This window comes from Sebastes fasciatus, chromosome 10 (assembly GCF_043250625.1).
Source record: "Sebastes fasciatus isolate fSebFas1 chromosome 10, fSebFas1.pri, whole genome shotgun sequence".
In the NCBI taxonomy this organism is placed as follows: domain Eukaryota; kingdom Metazoa; phylum Chordata; class Actinopteri; order Perciformes; family Sebastidae; genus Sebastes; species Sebastes fasciatus.
In genome coordinates, this window is record NC_133804.1 from 17,328,171 (window position 1) to 17,348,406 (window position 20,236).

The following is a 20,236-nucleotide window of genomic DNA, read 5'->3' on the forward strand; positions in this document are numbered from 1 at the left end:
CTGTTAAATGTTTAATCGCTTCCTTTTCAGTTCACACAGATGATCTTCAGAGGCAGCGAAGCCCGGTGACCGCGTGTGTGCTGTATGTAGTCCGCTCTGAGCGGCCCTGTGATGGCCGGTCACGTTGCTCGGTGTGAAAAGTTCCCCCACAGGTTAGCAGAAATGCACCGCCGTCTAGTATCCTCAAGGTAGACGTCGCTGGTGTTTGCTTCAGCAGGAGAGCTGGTTGAGTGTCGGTGAGCACCGCCCTGAGAGGAGACAGCAGACAAGTACGGTGTTAGAGTTTTCATTCGGAGATGAGCAGTGAATTAGAGCAACAAAATCCTTCTTAAACCACACACAAAGGAGTGAGCCCACATTTTAGGGGTTTAAAGACAAGAAATATAGTACTAATATTGCCTGAATACTTCAGTAATCTCACATATCTGCCATGTAACTTGTATACTTCAACTTTATTGGAAAAAATATTCAAATATTGTCTCAGCAGCTTGCGCGTCTTTTCACGTGTTTATTGCTAAAATAAATAAAAAGGTGCTTTTACGGGGCTGCATAAATGAAATGCTTTCCTGTCTTACCAGCTGTCTTTAAGTGACGCCAAGATGTACTTTTGGATTTCAACATTGGCACAGTATGGAGTACTAAAAGGTACGGGCTAAATAATTATCCCCATCAGAACGGTTATACCTTTTAAAATTAAGTACCTCGTGAAAATACTTCCTGAAGGTCAACACCGCATATGCGCAACACTAAGCTCCCAACGGACACAAACCTCCCATTAAGGTAACTCCGTGTTTTATATCTGTGTTTTTTTTTGTCTTCAAACAAAGCTTTTGAGCTTTCATTAACCACCACGCGTTAAGTGCCTGTATCTTGTGTGCCGAATCAAACCCCCCAGTGAACACCGGCTTTAGAAATATAAGGTTTTCATCAGGCATACTGAGCGTACAGAGACAGATTCATCAAGGCCATTAACTGCTCCGCTGCTCACATTCGCCTGTTCACTTCATCCCAGAGTAAGTAGACTACATAGCCAACTGGGAAATTATCATGCAGTTTGCTTAAACACAAATAGAGACAAATAAAGCCGTCCTCATTTTCATTTTCAAAGGACACATGCTGCCGCTGAGAAGAAGTTGGTCAACAGCCTCGTGTCGCTGTGTGTGTGTGTGTGTGTGTATCCTTGAAGGGTATTTAAAATCATCCATAAATTGTACACCCTACACCCTAAACTCTGGGTGACTCTGTGTGCGTTTCTATTTTAGGTGTGGTGTTTAAACCGGTTCCACAAATGGAAAATGTGTTTAATTGGGTGTGCAGTTTAGTGGGATGAAGTTGGGCAGTGTGCGGTGAGATAAATTGTCCTTTTTATAAAACAGCTCCCCGACTGATATCCAGTTTGTGGCATAGTAAACTGATTTATATGTGCAGAGTGCGGCTAACATGCGTAATGAAAACAGCTCGAGACGGGAGAGAATGCTAAATAGACGTTGTTTGCAAAATGCATCGACTTTGTGATTGGCATTTAAGGAGAAATGAGATAATGGTCTGTTTCAAGGGCAGTGTAGATGTATACAGGGCTTTATGTTTGCTGCTGTATGCACATTATAAATTGCTATACCCCTTTTTATTCCATTCCTTTGTAAATCATTGATTGATACTTGAAAATCCTCTCATGTTAGTATTTTGGAGGGCGATGCTTTTAAGCGGCTTCGAAGTCAAATCATAATTCAAATGAAGACTTTTAATTGGATGTCATCAGTCATGGATTAAAAGCAGATGTCACCTTTAATGACGGCCGCTGTCGTTTTAAAACAAGTAGCCTTAATTGGTTGCAATGTCTGGTCCAAAACTACCCTTAGACTCTGCACTAATCTCAGCCCTCCGCAGGCAAAACGTCTGCCCGCATCGGACAAGATGTGAATATTGAACATCAGCAGCATTTCCACAGCTCGCTGCCATCGCCCATTAGACATCAATATGTGAAGCTCTATCTGTATAATGTCGAGGCTGTCCTTAAAAGTTTTTGTGATGGATTTTCAGAAGCCTAGCTAGGGGGGAGTGTGATGGGGAAGAGGAGACAGAGGAAATAGGGAGCATTAGGGAGTGTGTATTAGAGCGGGGAGTTAGGAGAGGAAAGCTAGTAGTAGAGGGGAGTATCTGAAAAAGATGTTTGAGGAAGGTTCAGAAAGTTACTGACTATAGTTTGTCATAACTTCAGTACATAATTGAAGTTACGGCACCACTTTTCAGAGGAAATATCTCCCTTTTCATTTGCCAACATTTATCCAACATCTGAATATTCTTAACCTCCAAGAGGTTACACAAAACCTCTTAAAGAATGGATACTGTCGTTCAAAGACCTTTGAGTGCTCTTCGAGTTTGAGATCTCCTCTTTTATATAAATTCCAGGCTTTTGATGTTAATAGGTGCAGTTTTTTAAATGCATGCTCATTAGAATCTCTAAACTCTGACACAGTCGAGTGTCCTAGCAGCACCATTGATGACATTGAAATTCAGACAGCATTGACAGAACTCTTGACTTCTAATTCAGCAGGTAAAGCTACGTCAATGTGAGGTCAACAACTGTGTGATAGGAAGTTAAATTAGGTCTCTAGTATCAGGCTATACAAAGACGTTGTGAGAGTTTGTTATGGTAGTTTTAGAATAAATACAAAATATGAGAATACACAAGAGCTGAAACTTTTAGTCCATAAATCGATTAGTAAAGTAACTTTTATTTATTATTATTATTATTATTATTATTATTATTATTATTATTAATAATAATAATAATAATAATAATATTAAATTGTTTGTTGAATTTATTGACAACAACTTTGATAATTACTTCCGCCAACGAGGTTCTGTTTACGGTTCGGTTTGTTTGTCTGTGTGTCAGCAGGATTACAGAAAAACTACTGACCCGATTTTCATGAAATTTGGTGGAAGGCTGTAGCATTGGCCAACGAAGAACCCATTACATTTTGGAGCGGATCTGAATCACAGGGCTGATACACACATTATACATAGAAAAGGCCTTGGTGCCGGTCTGTGCTCTCTGAGTGCCCTTCTAGTTATTTAATGATTTTATTTTATTTTATTTTTTAAACTAGTTGCAGCTTCTAAAATGTTAATATTTGATACTTTTCTTGGTCTTCTGTGATCACAAATTGAATGTCTTTGTCTTTTGGACCCTTGGTCGGACAAAACAAGCAATTTAAATTTAAACTTTAGGAAACTGTGATTGACATTTTTCTTCTTTTTTTTACCTACACCAAGGAAGTTAAACCTTCAGTAGGCAGAATGTTTTTGGCATCATTGGGCAAAAATTCCATAATAGCCCTTCAGCATATTTTAATTCAAGTGTTATGAGAGAAAACTAGACTTCTGCACCTCCTCATAGCTCTGTTTTCAGGCTTTAAAAAATTTAGCCCATGATGGGAGACTTTGGCCAATCACAGGTAATTTCAGAGGGAGAGCGTTCTTATTGGCTGTGCTCTGGCTGGTGGGCGGTGCTTGGTATTTCCTCAACTGATCTCAACTGCTGGGTCACAAACATTCTCATTTTACAGCTAAACAGTACACTACAAGATATTTCTGGAAACATTTGAGATAAGAAATAGGCATTACAGTAACAGAATATTGGTCCATATTTGATCAGCGCTGCCTAGTTTGACAGTTTGATCGGAGTTAGTGAGTGATTGACAGCCGCTCAGAGACGGCAAGGCTCATGCTCGGCTCTGATTGGTTGTTTTCCTCCGGTCTGTGAAATCTTGCAGATGCCATTAGGAGCACCGGAGGACACAGAGGTACATGATTTTTTTTCAGATTATCTGTCTCATGCACTACTGTCAGGACCGTTTTTTAATCATATTTGCTTCATTTCTACCCCCTGCTGCTTTTAGTTGGTAGTTTGGTTAATTTGTTTTTCTGTTTGTCAGCAAGATTATGGAAAAACTACTGGCCTGATTTTCATGATACTTGGTGGAAGGGTGTAACGTGGGCCAACGAAGAACCCATTCAAATTTGGAGCTGATCCGAATCATGGGGCGGATACACAAATTATGTTTCACCTTCGTTAACATTCTGACTAGGGCATGGCCTTGGCGGAGGTCTGAGTGCCCTTCTCGTTTTTCATTTGATTAATCGATAAAATAAGATTGAAAAAACTGACAAGTATTGATGTACACTATTTGTCCAGAATTAAATCTCAGGTGTTAGCCAGCAGTTGTTCAGGTCACAGTCCATTTGTCTTTTTTTTGTATGTTTTAAATTTCCTTTATTAATGTCCTGTATCCTTACAGAGTAAAACCACAGTCAAATGAGTAACTGTTCTCTGGTAACAGAAGTAAATTAAGAAAATGTGATTGGATTTAGAAATGCTGGCAAATGATCTACAACGATGTAAACCAGTAAGGGTTTGCATAAAAGGAGCAAATACTTCGGTCATGCTAGAGTTGTTTAGTAATGAAGTGTAGAATATATAATTTTCCTTTGAATAGGTACAACTGATTTTTTTCCCCGCCAACAAAACAATTCATGCATATTATTTCTTCTTATTACTTTCTACTTTGTCATAACTCTCCCAGCACTAGAGGAGCAGAAGCAGTAATAAAGAGAGCACTCTCTGGGCAGGTGACCCATTTAGTGCTGAGGTCAAAAACATTCCTGACTGACTCTTCAGTTACTGTGCGTCTTTTCTGTTGTACTTGTTTTTCTCTGCATAACAGAGAGCACAGAGAGCGTCTCATTCCTCGGGGGGACAGAAATCACTGCTCAATGACAACTGTGTAGCCTACAGGCACGCTGCAGTATGTGACTTTCACTGTGGCTTCTGTGCAGTCCAAATGCTCTCGCTGTTTTGTTTTCCTCTTTGCTTTGTGCTCTAACGATCAGACATTAGCATCTTTTTCTTTGCTTTGTGGGACAGTAGAGATAGCTGGTGATAACACAGCTGAATAAACTGAGAAGAAATGTAGAGAAATATATTAGAATAAACATATAAAGATGATGCATCTGAGCTCAGGGCTACTGAAGGCTCCACTAGTCCCGGCATGGTGTTGGACACTTTTTATGCAACACATCTGCTACAGAAGAGTGTACAGATGTGTAAATATGTGCTGCAAGCGATTCATGTTCTTACAGATTTGCAGATGGAGGTAACATATGTACAGAAATATGGCCAGAGCATTTACTGTATATGCGCGTTGTTAGAGGTCACCTTGTACAATTTACAGAGGAGAGTCTGGTACTACAGGTGTGTTTCAGGGCTGTGTATCGGCAAGAATCTGGCAATACGATACGTATCAAGATACAGGGGTAACGATTCAATACATTGCGATACATAGGCAAGACAAGGAAAACTATCATAGTATAAAAGACACACCACCGTATGTGAAATGGGACTAACATCATTACACATGAATACAGTTGGGTCTACAATAGTCTCAGCTTTCCAGTCGTACCTAATTTATGCAATTCTAAGACTGTTTAGGGTATGCAGAAATATTCAAATACACCATTTTAGAATAGGTGAAAATAACACATTTGTACTGCATGCAAATAAACTGCATTGTTTTTGCCCCAGACTGCATGTGATTATCATAAAGTGGGCACGTCTGTAAAAGGGAGATTCATGGGTACCCATTGAACTCATTTTCATTCACATATCTTGAGGTCAGAGGTCAAGGGACCCCTTTGAAAATGGCCATGCCAGCGCAACTATTTAGCCTCCTTCCTGACATGCAAGCATGATATGGCTGGTACCAACGGATTCCTTAGGGTTTCTAGTTTACCAGTGCCTTCACTCCAGCTTTAAAACTGAGCCCGCTACAACCTCCAAAGACGAAATAGAGGACATGCCGTCTGATTTTTAAGAGGTTATTTAAAAATCGATACAGCGCTTTGGAGTATCGATACAGTATCGCAAAACATAATAACGCGATACTCATGTGTATCGATATTTTCTTACACCCCTAGTGTGTTTATTTGCATGTTTTTGCTTTGACATGAGTTTTTTCTTGCCAATGTCGCACCGAGTGCTTGCTCATGGGTGTTCTCTTGATTGGTCTCTGTCTAGACCTGCTCTATAGGAAAAATGTCTTGAGATAACTTCTGTCATGATTTGACGCTTTATAAAAATAAATTGAAATTAATTGAAAGGTGCTACAAGAGCAAATGATGGGAATGAGTCTACGACTACAACGCCACTGGTTAACCCTCTGAGGCCCGATCCGACCGATTTGACTGTCTTTCAGAGGCTGTGGGAGGTTCAGTTTTTAAAAAATTGCTGTAACAACTTATGCCCTTATACACTTTAAAAAATATATTTTTTAGACCACTTCTATGTGACATCTACTGTTGACCTGCTATCTCCCGCTAAAGACCCCCTGAACCCCCTTAAAAAAGACAAAAACGGGTCTATTGTGGGTTAAAGAAAACAAATAGTGCATACTTTGGTGTCTTGGCAGTTTTCGTAAAAAAATGAAATCTTTTGTTTTTGCAAATTCTCCTCCAGATGACCTTCTATCTGCACTTTCACAAATTTGAAACAATGTAGTGGGCGGCAGCGGGAAATTGACAATATTAAATCTCCATTTCCATCCACCCTTTGCTCTATCAGGCTGTTCAGAATAATTCGTAAAATGGAAAGCAGAGAAAAGTGACAGCTGTGATACTTGGCAGCGCGCTCGCTCGGTGCACTGTAGGGAGCGAGGAGATAGGAAGTGAGGGGAGTAGGAGCTAGGGATTAATAGTTATGGAGCTGGGGACCAAAGTCTGAGTACTTTGTAATCATGTGGCTGCCTAACCCCGGTGTTAGCGAGGTTGATGAGCATGCGTCCCTGCTGACACACACTCTCTACATCCACTCTGCTGAATATTAATATGGAGGAGAGAATTCCTCTGAGCCCCATTGTCAGACGGCCCTATTGTTCTCCGCTGGCCTCTGCCTCGCCGCGTGTCTACGCGTGTGTTTAGTGTTAATGCGCAAGTCGGTGTCTACATTGTGTGCTTATGCATATTATGCCCATGTCTTCATCGCGCGTGTGTGTGTCGGCTGCAGCAGAGCAGCAGTTAAAGCGGCAGTGAGGGAGATGAGGGGTGTGTTCGTGGCCCGCCGTGGCCCATAAAGACAACTGGCCTGAGAACACTTGGACCAGCCATCAGGGCCCAACATTGGCAATTATTTCACCTCAAGGCACGATCTGTAAAATGAACACTCTCATTAAAACAACCGTGTGTGTGCCACACGTGTGTGCACGCAAATGTGTGTGCGCACAAACGCCCGCAAGTCAATTTTGAAGGCAATTGCTTGTCTTTCAATCAAAGCGTAATGTGCTGTTTATGATGTTTGACTGCGCTCATGCATGCGTGTATTTACACGTTTCTTTGTGTTTGTGAGCACATCAGTGAGTGTGTGTGTTTACGGTGTATGTATCTGTATGGATTTATGTGTGTGTGTGACTGTTTAACTACCCCGCACACGTAACTTCCCCATCTCTGCCTCCCTGTTTCTCATTTACTGAGCGAGCGGCAGAGAGAAGGAGTGTAGGGGGGAAACGAGAAAACAAGTGATAGGGGGGAAGGCGAAGGAGAGAGGAAGGGAGATGGCGAAATAGAAGGAAGGAGGAGGTTGGTGGTTTACAGGAAAAATGAAGTGACGCCGGAGTAAAAGGGAGAGAGGAAGGAGAAGGGGGGACGACAGAGAAGAGGGGGAGATAGAGAAGCAGAGGCAGGAAGACAGGGGGGAAAGAGAAAGAGGCGGAGGAGGAGGCAGCAGATTTATGAAGCCATTGGAATGTAATTTGGAGGCAGAAATTACTGTCAGCCTGAGCAAGGTTTAAAGTCAGTGAAGCCTGAATCCAGGGCCTGCCTCTGTGCGTGTGTTTGTGTGTGTGTGAGTGACTGTGTGTGCCAAGTATCACAGACAAATGGATAGCAAATGTGATGCAGAATAATACCACAGGAGCTCTGCAGTTACTTGTCATACACACTGATCGCCACATGTGTGTTTATGTGCAATTCTTTTTACTACTCCTCCATGCATGAGTGACGTGACTACACGGCATCGGAACATAACCCCGCATTCATATTTAACAGCTCATATTTCATCTATGCTTGAAGACACACACACACACACACACACACACACACACACACACACACACACACACAGACGCAGGCAGTGAATTCTTGTCAGGCTCTGAAGGCCGTGACTCCGGCAGACTTAGTCGAGGGTGTCGGCGTGGACGGAGCGAAGGCTGGAGGGAGTAGAGTGGGAGAGGGAAAAAGACCGAGAGAGAGAGTGTCAAGGATAGACAGAGAGAAAGGTAGAGGTAGGAAATGAAAAAGAGAGAGGGAGAGACGGGGAAGGGGGGCTAAAAAGAAGAGTGAGAGGGATGTGACTAGCTTTCTAACGCAGCAACACACAGCTTCCATTTAGCATGAGAGGGAGGGGCAGAGAAGGAGAGAGATGAGGGAAGCGACAGACGGGGATAATCAGCAAAGATCTGAAGGGAGGCACTCGGCTGTAACACCCCCCCGGTGTGTGTTGGCTTTATTTCTGCCCGCTAACTTCTACTCGGACTCCTCATCAATTAGTAACATTGGGCAAACGGCCCAATAAAAGGGACAAAGGCTGGTGGTGTTCTTCTATATCCACAAATTCCAAAGAAAAGAACAAAAACCAACAATGTGTTGCTCCATCTCTCAATACTTTATGACCTTTCTATTCTGTCTGTGGCTCTCATCCCATTTGTTTCTACTGAAGCAACGTATCCTCATGCAACGGTTCATTATGAAAAGATATTACACGGCTTTGTTGAATACTCGATTCTGATTGGTCAATCACAGCGTTCTACGGTTTGTTATTTCTTTATAGCAGACTGTTGCTATGTACTGTATGATAGACCGTTGCTATGGGCGCTGTTCTGATGTCGGACTCTGGAGGACCGTTTTTGTGTCAAATTATTGATTTCTTAAGTAAGTAGCTGTGTAATAAGAGGGATAATGTACAGCTAGCGGGTCATTGTTGTGAAATAAACCCCTTCAGGGTGATGCAAGAGCATTCTGCTGGCATCGCCCTGAAGGGGTTTATTTCACAACAATGACCGGCTCGCTGTACATTATCCCTAACTTGTTACAAATTGTTCATGGGTTTTCCTATGAATGTCCAGCAACACGTGTCAATTTCCGCTCGTTACATGCATACAGTCTTTTCAAAATAAACTTCTGTCTTCACAGGAAACAACTTGGTTAGGTTTAGGCAACAAAAGATCGTGATTTGGGTTAAAATAACTCAGAAAGTGGCGTAACTTAACGTTAACGTGACAAATAAATCAACATCGACTTCTGGTTTCACACCGGGTATGAAAATCAGTCTCCTGGGTGAAAGTCTGGTGTTTTTTGACCCGCCTAGCCACACCGACCTCCTCCCTACGCGCCATTTTGTCGCTCTTCATAGTTCCTGGTTCACAATTAGATGAATTATGTACAAATTTATTTCTTGGGATATATACAAACTACATTGCATTACTTTTCGTAGGTATAGCTACAAACGGTGTATGAAAACAACCTGACTGAAGATATAAATAGTTTTTTTTTAAAAAGGCTCAGTAATTTCCTTAAAAGAGCTGAGCGTTGTAGTTTTTAGCAAACGTCACTCAAACAGGAGTAAATACTGCATTTGTTGGGGACTATTTTCAGACGTGCATTAATACACATTTGGTGCACTAGTGAGTATTTACAGCAGCAGGATGATGTTAACCTTGCACGGGATCACGGGATCATGCGAAAATCCATCTTGTCAGGTTTCAAGTGATGCAGTGTTAGCGTAGATGTTGCAATAGCATCAGTTCTATCGGAACTGGAGAGTATTTCTTCATTGAAAGAAGAGCGAAAAGCGGCGCTGAAGGTTTTTCTCGATGGAGAAGATGTTTTCGCTCATCTACCGACTGGCGGAGAAGAGTATGATTGACCGATAGTTTTGGCTTCTCAGATGGTTCTGGTGTAAACAAACCATCGTTTATTGTAATGAAAAAACTGTGGCTCAATTCTTTGTTTTAGTCATTTTGGACACTGATGTATGTCATACAGTTTTAATGACATCTAGCTCTTGTTCCTATGGTGGTTCAGTGCACTTTCTTAGTCATTTTAGACACAAGCGCCTGCGCTGCCTCAACTGGAACTGCTTAGTGCATCATTCAGATTTGGAGCAGAAAATAATATCACCCAAAAAAAAAATCATGCACAACAAGCCTTACAACAGCCTTCTAGTAAGATGAGCATTAGTCCGCCCCTGACTCTGTCTCTCACAAATGGAACAAATATATTTAGAGAGATGTAAGAGCACTCCTTTAACACAGCGGTACAGTAGCTTATAAGTGGCAGTGATGTACTAGTGTTCCTATCACTTTTATCCCATATTTGATGTGACAAAACTGTGCTTTTTGAGAGGTTTTACTATAGCTGTAAAATGTAATCCACAGTGAAATGCCGTTCCTTTATTTTGCCATTTAAAGCTAAGCACTGAAATCCCTTAAAGTACGACTGCAGGAGAGGCAGTGCTCTAAAAAATTACAGCAAATTGTTGTTGTTGCACACATGGAGAGGGAAAACAAAATGCCACGGTGCAGATAAATGTCAAGACAAACGTGTTTAACACAGTCAGTAACATTTTGGTATTATCAGCTTCATGAGGCAGATCCGTGCCTGGCTGCTTTGTGCACCAACAGCCTCCGTCAGCAGCTGTTCCCTTAAAATGGAAACCTCTAACAAAGTTCTTCGCATCTTTTCCACACTTGCAGAAATGAACACCCTCACAACCTCTCTTACCTGCTCTCACACACACTTTGTTGCTCTTTTGACCCGTGAACTTTCCCTCCTTCTCACCAACACACACACAAACACACACCAGCTCGATGTTCTTTGTTCTTCTAGCCAGTGATAATGATAGCAACACCATTATGCACTGTGACAACACTACCTCCCACTTACTCTCTGTGGCAGTTCACACCACGTTACAGTCTCTGCTCCTGCCTCTCTCGCTGCTTCCCTCCATCTCTCTCCTCTCACTCAGAATAGTGTTGAGGTCAATTATCTCTGAATTTGCTTATACAGTAGGTCGACTACTTCTGGCTGCTGGAAGGTGTTATGTGGCATTCAACGATATTTGGAGGTTTTTGCATGTTTTTTTTTTATCATCCTCCTTCAACACCTTCTCTTCCTGTTTGCTATTCTTTCTTTTCCATTTAGATTCTGTGTTTTTCTGCCACCGTTTTTTGGTCTCTTCCTCTATTTTCTGGCCCTTCTTCTAGTTGTCTTTTTGTTTCTTCTTTCTTTGGCGTCTGTGGTTATTTTTTTCTGTCTTTGTCAATCACAGATTCTCTCTGGTTTCTCTTTTTTAACTTCTTATTACTCTCTCTCTCATTATTACGTTTTTACAAGAGCTGGGCAAAATGGCATTTTCTTTATTATGTTATTTATGTAATTTTTCTTTTCATATTGGTTTATGTTAATATTTATTAGGGATGTAAATCACAAGTTTCGTCCCAATACGATCATATATTGATTTTTTGGACAACGATACGATATTTGCTGATATCACAAAGTCTGCCATGATACGATTTTCATTTTGATATTAGAAGATACCATATGTCCATTTAACACAATCAGTTACATTTATATCAACTCACAAAAAACAACTAAAATATAATTTGACAATTTTATCACTGGGAAGGAGGGAACACTTGGAGGGAAATGGTGACAAAGACCTGTAATGTTAATTTCAAAATAAAGGCGTATCTTAAAAATGACTATATGTATTAATGTTTTCACTATACATCGATGATATTGGATCGCTGATCACTATAATATATCGATCCAGATCGATGTATCCTTACACCCCTAATATTTATACAGTAATATTTATACATAAATTATACAGAAAGAAACAAAATATTCAACGCTGTCAGTCAAAATACGTTCATCAGTTAAAATCCCTAATTTTCTCTCGTCATCTAATTCTAATCTAATTTATGATGAGAGTGAATGCACTATTGGTCATAGATGTGATCATAGACTTTAGTCACCGTGACGTCACCCATTGGTTTGTGGACTGCCGTTTTGAAGTCTTGAGTTTGGCGTTTTGGGCGCGCCATCTTGGCTTTTGGCCATCGCCATGTTGGTCTTTTGCAACCAGAAGTGACACGAGAGGGTGGAGCTAAGTACAACCGAATGCTGAATAAGACATTTTTAGGCAACGAATAAAGGTTATAATGAACTTTCATGAACTGAAAACACACTGTGAAAGAGTTAAAGTTGTAAGACGAAAACACGGACAACAGCCAGACCGGACAACGCCGCGGTAGCGACCTGTCAATAACAAGGTAGCCACGCCCTAAAGCATCCCCTGCTTTATGATCTATTTGACTCTAAATGGGACCATAATTTACTAAAGTCTAAGGTCAAGTCCCGCATCACCTACAAAATCCTCCTCCTCACCTACAAATCCCTCAATGCCCTGGCTCCTCAGTATTTATCTGACCTCCTCCACCCTTACACACAGCCCCGGAACCTTAGATCCTCAGGCACGGGTCAGCTCTCCATCCCTCACACAAGAATGCGAACTTTTGGGGACAGAGCCTTCAGTGTGACAGCCCCCACACTTTGGAACTCTCTCCCCATAGAGCTCCGCAACGCACCATCTCTGGACACCTTCAAAAGACTCCTCAAAACCCACCTCTTCACCAAGGCCTATGGCCTCTAGCTACTGTTACAGTTGTTGTGTTTATTTATGTCTTTGTTAAGCGTCCTTGGGTTTCATGAAAGGCGCTATATAAATCCAAGCTATTATTATTATTATTATTATTATTAAATGAACATCATGCTGTATTGAAGAAGACTTCAAACTCATGTTTACAATGTTTACTGAGGTAATAAATCAGGTGAGAAGTAAAGTCATTTTCTCATTGACTTCTATACAATCAGACAAACCGGACGTTGCCACAGCGCTAACCACTGCACTACCAACAGTAAGCGTGCGTTTTGTGTCAGACTTTAAGTGATGTAGCGTAGTCCAATATGGGACTGTCTCATTCACTTTCAGTAGCCAAAGTATCGTCAAACCAACGTCTTGTTACCCAATTTATCCACAACAGTTCTTTACATTTAAGGTTGTTGTGACTGTTACTGTCGCTTTATGTGCCGACTTGGAAAAAGCTTCGCCTCTTCTGTCTAACTATCCGACTTTTGATACGTCAAAAGTTGAGTCTGTGATTGGATTAGGTTATTAGTACGTTTAACTGTATGTCAAAGTTTCTGATTTACTTATCAAGGACATTTTCTATCACTATCAGTGTTACCCTACCTTTAACATGTATGTTTTCAGTATTTCAGTTCAGTTCTGGTGTACTGGAGGGAATCAAAGATGAACTTTTTACATTAAATAGTTTCCTTGTATCTCTATCTGTCTGTGTTTGTGCGAGGTGGCAATGTTCCTTGCTTTACTTTCTTTCTTTCCCTCCCTCCACATCTCCTCCTCTACTTCTTCCGTAATAGTAAAGCCAGGACAAAACTCCAACGGTGGTAAGATGAGAGCAAGCCACTGAGAGGCAAGCAGTGCAAATGGGAATTTTCAATAGATGGGTCCTGAGACCTATTGTCAGAGGGAGAGAGAAGATGAAAAAGGGACTGAAAAGGAGTGAAAGAGAGAGGATAAAGAAGAAAGATGGAAGGAGGGGAGCATAGATGGAGGCGGACAGGGAGACAAAGTGAGCTGTAGAGTTTTTGCCCTGGAGGAAGCCAGTTTCCAAAGAGGGAACGAACAGCAGAGGAGGGAGCAAACGAGACTTTGAGAGCGAGCGCTTCTAGAGAGAGGAAAAGAGCAGAGGAGGAGGAGGAGGAGGTGGTGAGATAGGGACGGACTAAAAAGTGGAGGAGAGGAGGTGAAAAGAGAGGATGAGGTAGTCATGAGAAAAGAATAAAAACGGGGGTGGAAGAGGCAGACATGGATGGACACACACACACCCCCAGAAACACACATACACACACACACATGACACCCAGTGTGAAGGTGTTTTGCATAAATATGGTGTGAATAATGAAAATGCTGGCGGCTTCATTTTAAACACAGCAGCTAATAATTAAAACAGTCAGACCTCACACTGTGGGCTACAGAGACAGCACCGAGATTTTTATGCATAAGCGGTAAATAAACTGTATTATCTCTCTAGGGGCTCTCTGAGGGCTGAGGCCTTGGGTGCTGACAACACATTCACAGCGCTGTGAGTCCGGCTACATCACCCACTCGCTTCAACTCCAATAAGTTAGATAAGAGAGTCAGACAAATATGCAGGTTTAATGACGAGCATTCATATTTTTCCGACTGAGCAAAACATCCGTATCTTTTCATTTTAATGACAAAGAGAAACTCAGATTTGAAATGATTTTGTCCCAGCGTGTTAATCTTGGCAAGGGCTGAAAAGCCTTCTGCAACGGTAATTGGACCATGGGACACAGAAAAGCCAGTGGGACCCTCACAGATGAAAGCTTTTAGGTGGGTTGGCAGCTCCTTAAGGCAGGGTGAGGCAGGTTTCATTGCAGGTTTTACAGACTGACACCCCTGAAGCTGGAGTAAATTCCTCCCACACCATGCTGGAACCATTTCTCTGCTTAGCCATCTGTGATATTTATAAAAACATATTCAGTAGCCTCCATCACATCCGTGGAGCATGAACACCTATCTCCAGATTCGATACAATCACGACACTTGGATGCTGATTCGATATGTATTGTGATTTTTAAGTATTGCGATTCGATATTATGATTCATTGCAATATTTGTTAACTTTTTTAACACTACACCATGGGAGAAGGTTGAATCATACACTTCTACGGATTTTCAATTTGTAAAATATCTAAATTAATAGAGTTAAAATGTTTGATTTTCAGCATGTATGTAGTCAGAGATGTCTGAAGTCAAAATATGTTGGTCATTGTCAGGCATTATTTATTATTTTTTTCCAGCAACCCAAAGAATAAAAACATTTCCCTCACAAATTAGTGGTATTTTCTTTTTAATTTATAAGGGACATGTACTTTTTTATACTTCTGGTAAATATAATCCAATTGATCTTATTTCCATATATGTATTTTGTATATACAGTTCCCTTTGTTAACACCTTATTTTGAAAACCGAACCTAGTCACACGTGTATACCTCCGCTAACTTCGCCGTTACTAGCTTTCCCCGTTAGCTCCGTGCTCTTTATACAGTCATGGTCAGCTCCATCGGTGCCGTTTGACTGTATTTACCATAAATGTCAGTATATGGGTGCTCTACAGTTGTAGCGTCGGACGATTTGACCACGGAGATGCAAGTGATGGCTGGCTTGACCGCACGTTATCGCAATACAATAATGTTTCCTGTCCATGACAGAGTTAACATGCAGCTTTAGCCATGATGTCTAGCTCTGCTTTTCCTGGTAATGTGTGAAACCCAAAGTGTTTCCATACTTTACTGTATGTGTAGTGTTTACCACTTTGGATTTAACATGTGAGGGTTCAGTTCATATCCACACGAACCCTCCACTGTTTTGTACTTACTCGTTGTGGCTGGCTGAAGTTTATTTTGGGTGACGGATACAGAACGGATATGACATCGTCACGTTACTCAGACTACAACAATAAAAGCGGTAACTTCCTTCTACCTCCACATAGACTCAAATGAAGCAAATATAGCGATTCTGGCATTAAAAAAAATCAATTTCAAAATCGTAAAAAAAAAGAAATCACGATAAATAGGTGAATCGATTTTTTTTCCCACCTCTACTGGCTAATGTCTAAATGAAACATAAACAGCTTTAATATTATAACGGGCTGCTCTCTATCAGTGCAGGAGGAATACATAAAATGTATCTGCCCAAAAAAAACCTGCACACCCATCTGCCTGCAATATTATGTGCCAGGAGATGCTATTTCCACACAGGGCCCGGCATGCATACACATCGTCTCATGACAGTATGTGGATAAATAATCCCATTAAATATGATTGAGGGTTTTTCCAACTCAGAGCGTTTACACACTCTCTCTCTCTCCATCTCTTTCTCTCACTCTGTGTCTCGCTCAGAATGAGGTATACGCATAGGAAGTATCTTCCGACAGGCAATTTACAGGCCGGACACCCTCACACACACTAATACCCACCCACCCACACACACACACACACACACACACACACACACACACACACACACACACAAAACAGTCCACCAGAAGGCACTCTTAGATAGGTCACAATAACTCTCGCTAGGTTGAACTTGGCACTTATGCCTTTGGAGCAGAATCCCTGGAGTCCTTTGTGTGTGCATGTGTGTGTGTGCGTGTGTGTGCGTGTGTGTGCGTGCTCGTGATGACAGAAGAAACAAGTCATTTTAAATCCAATAAGATGTGAAGTACGTGTGGCCTCCTGGTGGCAGGCTAAGGCACGGTACTGAAGGTTTGAATCTTGCTGACAGGCTTTGTTACCTCTCACCCTCCAACACTTCATCTCCCTCTCTCTCTCTCACTCTCTCTATTATTTCCTGTCACTCTCCATTTCATTATTATCTCGGGAAGAAAAAAAATATTCCACAGGAGCTAAACTTTTTGAAAAGAAAGACAAACTTCAGTGTGAAAGGTGCTGTTGCTGAGTGAAGTGAGTGAACTAAAACTGACGCCTCTCCTTCCAGTCAGTCAGTCAGTCAGTCAGTCAGTCAGTCAGTCAGTCAGTCAGTCAGTCAGTCAGTCAGTCAGTCAGTCAGTCAGTCAGTGAGTCAGTCGACGTGTTTTGGCGGTGTTTACCTTTGTTCCTCATTATAAAGAGACAATGAGCACACTCCAGAAAAGGCTATAGGGTAATTATCAAAGCTTATTCAAGCACAGAGTCGAGCACGATCCCTGCATACCTGAGAGATCTATTGGAATTCAATACATCAGGTCAAACACATATCCCTGCCAGTCGCCCTCACAATCGAGCACCATTTTGACATTCTTTGCCGAGAGTGTAGCGCTCTCTGAACACGGCGCGGTAATTGGCTTGTGTACATCGCTCTCTGATCATTTCGGATAGCGCGGAGGTGTTTGTTTTTCATTCTTTGTTGCCATGGCAGGTTGGTGATGATTTGGCATTTGGTTCCACTTACGCACTTGTTTTGATCCAAATGTAGAGGTTTCGGTTCTCTGGCAGGTTGTGGATATGAAGAACAGTTGTGTTATTACATTTATTTGCTGTGGTTTAATTAATCGGTTTCATTAATTTAAAAAAAAAATTGAAGTCAAAATTTCTCTGATTCCAGATTCTTAAATGTGAATATTTTCTGGTTTCTTTACTCCTCTATGACAGTAAACTGAATATCTTTGAGTTGTGGAAACACTGATTGACATTTTTCACCATTTTCTGACATTTTATTAGAGATGTTCTGATACCATTTTTTCCTTCCTGATACCAATTCCGATACCCGAACTTGCGGTATTGGCCGATACCAAATAACGATCCAATACCAGAGTGATAACAAAAAAATTATAGTTATTATTATTATTATTATTTAGCAGCTGTTTACTACTGACTATGTATGGATGTGATATGATTACTATCTTTGTTGTATAGCCTAAAGGTTAAACTCTTTGAATGCAATAGAACTTTCTTTTATTTTTCAGTTTTACTTGTTTAATTTTCCACTGTGAAATATTGCCAGATGGCTGACATTTCCTCGCTCTGACTAACGTTACACTCTCCACAAGCACCGCACTGCTGTTGTTTGCTATCGTCATGTGACAAACTACCTGCAATCAGTTCTTCTTCGCTGCACTAAAACAGAAGTTGCTAGTGGCAGCCAAGCCATGACACATCCAGGGCGACAGCACAGTGAAGGCTACTGTTTTGGAGCGGAGAAGAAGAATTGATTTCCAGTTAATCAAGTTGATTTTTTTTCTGGGTTAATAAATTATGGTATCGGCTCGGTGCATAGACTGACGACTCGCCGATACGAGATACCGAATTTTGGGCAGTATCGGACACATTTCCGATACTGGTACCGGTATCAGAATAACTCTACATTTTGTAGACCAAACATCTAATTGATTAATCGAGAAAATAATCAACGGATTAATGGACAATGAAAATAATCTTTAGTTGCAGCCCTACATGCATTCACCAAGAAGCACAGACAACTACAAAAAGACAGCTGATCTGAAAAAGCCCTAAAATATCCAGTGTCAATGTGTTAAACAAAGAAAGAGCTTTGCAACATATACCAACAAACATGTAAAGAGAAGACATTTGACACTATCCTACACATTAGCTATTAGACACATTATATTTGAACACCCACTGTGTGTCATTAAGCAGTGGGCTAAGTCAGGGAAACACTGCCAGCAGAGGCGCACAGTTGGTGCAAGTCCCAAAATCTAAAATTGAGCTTTTTTTAAAAAACACAAGTTCCAAATGAATTACATGCACCACATGTCATTGCAGCACTATTTTTTTTGCTGCAGGCAACACACTCAGCCTGTGGTGCAACTGATAGAACATCTGAAAATGTAGACAATCTGGATGCTCTGCATTTTGGAGAGGGCCTGCAAGAAAGGTTGAGCATTTGTTGTCTGATTATTCTGAAATAAAAAGAGACAAATGTAACACAACATTAAAAACACCCACGCTCAGAAATGAGACCACGAATGGCTCTTTATTCCCAAAATAATCAGTCACCCCTGGCCATAGGTGCATAATTTATTCATTAATACTTTCATACATGTCCCTCTCCATTAGCGTTCCCAGCCTTTGATCCAAGAAGGATCAAAAAGAAATCACTCTTTGCATCAAATGAACTCCTCACCGAGATGATCACATCTTTGCTTTCCTTTCATCACTGGGCTCATTCTCTCTACCAACTTTTTGTCTTTCCACATCTATTTGTGACACATTCTCCACAGTAACAACCACAATTTGTCAGAAATCTCAGCTGTCCGTGATAACGACTGATAATTTGTAATTATCTCTCATTAACCTGCAGAATAAAAGCTTAATGACAACAGAGTGTGAGGTGCTAGTGCTAACTGTAGCTGCTGTCATTCACAGTGAAGAGTCTATTCTTTCTAGAGAGTTTCTTTTTGCATAAGTGAGAATAATCTCAATTTTGATGGAATTAAACATAGCTAATTTCTTGTTTTTACGGTTATTCTGCTCATTTTAACTTGCACTATTTAATCAGTATTTGTGGAGGTGCCTGCAGCTGGTTTAAAGCTAGGTAAGGGAACAGCTCAGGCGCTCTGAAGTCATCCCTGCTGCTCAAACAAAAGCTCATCTCTGAACTTGTCTCTGCGTGACTCCTACTCTCTCTGACCTCCCACACTATTCCTGTGCTCCAACAAATGGACCTACACACACACACACACACACACACACAAACACACACACACACACACACACACACAAAGCCATAATGCGATATAACACAGCCTAATGCAAGAGCATTGTGTTTGTGTGTGTGTGTGTCAGAGAGCCTCCTAAATTGTTAAAACCTTCCCTTGTGTAATGCATCTTTCTATTTCTATGTCGGTATCTGGCATCTACTCTGGGATATATTTATTTCAGGTTCCTATTTATTATGTCTTTTCGGGACAGTCTTAGCCAAAACATGGCATAACCTCAATTATATAAAAGCACAGTTTGTTTCAGAGCCATGCTGCCTCCTACAATAGATTGCATAAGGCATAAACTAAGGCAATAACTAGACCTACATAGATTAATTTTGAAATGTTGTCTGGATATACGTGTTGGTCTTCTCATCTTAAACTCTACAGATTGTTTTGCTTTTCAAACAATGAGGAAAAGCAAAAGGGAAAAGTGGATTTTACTCTCAAAGCAAATTCTATATATTCATTTATCCTCTATTTTTCTTCACGGGTTAGTAAACTGTTGTATACATAATGACTTAAACTTTATTGTATGTTCAATAGACTTTCTTTCTGGGTCTGAGCTGACTGTATTACCCCGATTACACCTGGCATTAACATACTATATTAGAGGTGAAGATTCACACCTCTATATAGTATGCATTTGGATATCCTATCTGGATTGGGGAAAAAAGCATCTTAATGCAAAAAGTAAATGCAGCAACATTAGCATTCATACGGAGACGTGTGTCCGGCCACCTGGCAAATATACTGTAAGTCTCATATTCATTCTTCTTTTAGGTCTGT

General features: G+C 41.0%; 1 protein-coding gene and 1 long non-coding RNA gene across 4 annotated transcripts in view; one reads left to right on the plus strand and one right to left on the minus strand.

Moving 5' to 3' along the window:
- The window catches only part of macrod1 (mono-ADP ribosylhydrolase 1), a 192,130-nt gene that overhangs the window by 91,392 nt on the left and 80,502 nt on the right, over positions 1–20,236 (plus strand). The window lies entirely within an intron of this gene.
- LOC141775352 (uncharacterized) overlaps positions 109–20,236 on the minus strand; it is a 27,967-nt gene continuing 7,839 nt past the window's right edge. Inside the window, exon 3 of the long non-coding RNA XR_012595589.1 lies at positions 109–248. This is a non-coding gene — a long non-coding RNA (uncharacterized LOC141775352). The remainder of the gene's footprint in view (positions 249–20,236) is intronic.